The 2,944-nt window shown below is 30.2% G+C and overlaps 1 pseudogene; it reads left to right on the top strand.

Annotated features, from left to right (window-relative positions):
- The first annotated feature begins 1,679 nt into the window (after positions 1-1,679).
- On the top strand, positions 1,680-2,231 carry LOC148848477 (large ribosomal subunit protein uL10z pseudogene; annotated as a pseudogene).
- The last annotated feature ends 713 nt before the right edge of the window (positions 2,232-2,944 follow it).

Raw genomic sequence — 2,944 nt, 5'->3', positions numbered from 1 at the left:
GGTAGAGATACAAAAAAATAAAAAAAATACATAAAATTTATAGAAATTGTTTAGATATCTAAGACATTATAAACTATCATATGAAACAAAAACAAGTGTGATAAACAAGAATTATTTCTAGAATTAATTAAGTAAATGTGAAAATTTTAAAGTTACCCAAAAATGAGATAGTTTTTTTTTCAAGTCAAATAGTCCAACACGTTGTCTCATATTATATAATAAAAACTCAAAAACTAGATAAAAATAAAAAATATACAAAATACAAAAATTTATGGACATCTCTAATGTCATATATTTATCATATTAAAAAAATAAATATGATAAATAAGAAGTATTTTTATTAATGGTGAATATGAAATATAAAATCAAAATACACCAACATGCCATGATTTTATTACTTATCCTTTTTAAGTAGTTTTAATAAGGGTAAATATTGAAATTATTAATGTTTATAAATTACCACGTGCAATGCACATGCATATTTACTAGTACAACAAGTATATCGATGTAGAATACAAATGATAATTACAATAATGCCTTTACAAGGCTGATATGCAAAATACAAATTAAACAGTCTAGATGTAAGAGAATGCACAACACGATATGGGCTATTACACTTGAACAAGTTTCTTAGTGAAATTCAATATAGCACAAATAACTATTCCACTTTTCTCACAAAGATGAAGCTCTTTTAACTCAAAATCTCTTCACTATTTTTTACTCTCTTTTTATTTAGAAATTTACTTTCAATGCAATTCCTCACAATCTTTTGCTCAAGCTCATACATAAATAATATGAATCGAAGCTATAAAGCATATGACCGTTTGAGTCATTGGGAGAAGATCAATCTACTTTAAGAAACATTCAAGGCTTGATTCCAATGATGTTAAAGGCTTATTGGAAAAAGAAAGAACCATTAAGCCTTCAAATGGTTAAAAGTTGATTTTTCTTCATGAAGTAGTTAACTATTATGACCAAATAGATAACTTGAAATTCATATAACTATTACGTTTATAGTGGCATTTTTATAATATTGTTTCATATAACTATTACAATATAGTCATTTCCAACAGTGGTTGTTGAGAACCATTGCAAGAACCGCCACAATATTCAACATTTTCCCTTCTCAATTAGCATCTGTTCATATTACACCACTACAGGCATATTTAAATTGTATATTTTATTTATAAATATAAAAATAAATACGTACCACCATTATTCGTCTCCAAAACTCTTTCACCTCTCTCCTTCTCCCTCCCAACACTATTGATTGAAAAATCTAGGGCTTCCTTGGGAGATTATTTCGTTTTCAATATTGAAGTCCACCTACGGCTCAAATACAATTCTCAGGTTTGTGTCTTCTTTGAACTTTGCTTTTTTATTTCCCTATCCTAGATTTTTTTTCTAATTTCTATTTTCTCTTTGGTTGTTATGCTAGACTTTTTATATCCCTTTTTGTTCGTATGCGTTGGTGAGCTCTAGCATCGTCTTGGTCCTCCATCAATTCTAGGGTTTTCTTCTATTTGTCTCTAAGGCTCAATTTAGAAAGAGTACAAATACAAATATATACAGTGCAAATACATGAAAAATAATACAAAATATAAGGTTTTGTACTCTACATCTTTGCATTTGCATTTGTAGTAATTCCAAACTAAGTCCAAAACTCAAAAGATTGTGCAATGGCGGTTAAGCCTTCAAAGACTGACAATAAGACCTCATACAATCAGAAGCTCTGCCAGCTTCTTGATATGTACATCTGTAAGGGACTTCGTGGTGATTCCATTGTCTTTATGGGAACGAATACCATGATGAAGAGGTCGGTTTGGCTTCATACCGAGAAGACCAACAACAAGAATTTTTGGATCCATGTCAGATTTCCTTCTTCTAGGTTCTCAACCTTTCCCACCAAGATTAGTACTATTGAGGTTGTCACACTTGTTGAGCTGGTAAAGAAGGGAGACAAATTGGATCCTTCGAGGCTGCTCTTTTGAAAAAGTTAGGGGTCAGAACATTCTCATGTGGATTAAACGTTTTGTTTGTATATGGCAATGGGTCCATTTTTAGTCAAGAAGTAGTGTTGGATCTAGATCTCACAAACCTCATGGAAAACTTTGTATCAGGAGTATCTATGGTGATAGCATTGACATTGGCAGTTTCATACTCAAAACCTTGTAGCAACACCACACATGTTCATTAATGCTCACAGAAATGTTTCTGGGCAAAATAAGTGAAAGAATACTTAAGAGGAACCTTCAAAGTTTGCAGTTGAGGCTGGCACTATTGCTTCATCTCCTTCGAAAGAGTCAATTAGGGCCCAACCCTAAGTTCTAAACCCCCAACCCTAATCCTAACCCAACCTGATCTTTAACCTGACCAACTAGGGGTGATCATTCGCTTTATTTGGTTAAAAACGAACCGAATAAACCAAAATAAAAAAAAATGAAAATTGAACCAAAGCCAAAATAACCAAACCAAAATTTTCGGTTCGGTTTTCGGTTATTTTGGTTAAAAACGAATTTAATTAATATATATAATATTATAATATATTATGAAATTGAATTTCATTATAATACATTATATATAATATATTAATATATAAATATAGCATATTATACATTAAGTGTTATATATTATATATTATATATTACATTTTATATAATAAATTTTAGTTAATTTGGTTTTTTTAGTTAACCAAATTTCTAAATTTGAAAACCGAATTACCCAAAAACCGAAACCAAAATTTTCGGTTCGATATTTCGGTTTTAACCGAATAATGCTCACTCCTATGACCAACCCAACCTTAACCCTAACCCTAACTAAATTCCTTCAACGCTAACCCAGCCCAACCCAAAGTCAATGAGGCTCGCAAGCTTAGTATAATAAATAAATAATTTTTTATTATATACATATACATATATATATATATATATATATATTTATGTGT

The sequence above is a fragment of the Nelumbo lutea genome, chromosome 6, assembly GCF_056320005.1.
Source record: "Nelumbo lutea isolate HS-2025 chromosome 6, American lotus-T2T, whole genome shotgun sequence".
Lineage (NCBI taxonomy): Eukaryota > Viridiplantae > Streptophyta > Magnoliopsida > Proteales > Nelumbonaceae > Nelumbo > Nelumbo lutea.
The sequence above is the reverse complement of the archived record's forward strand: the minus strand, read 5'-3'. Positions and strand labels throughout refer to the sequence as shown.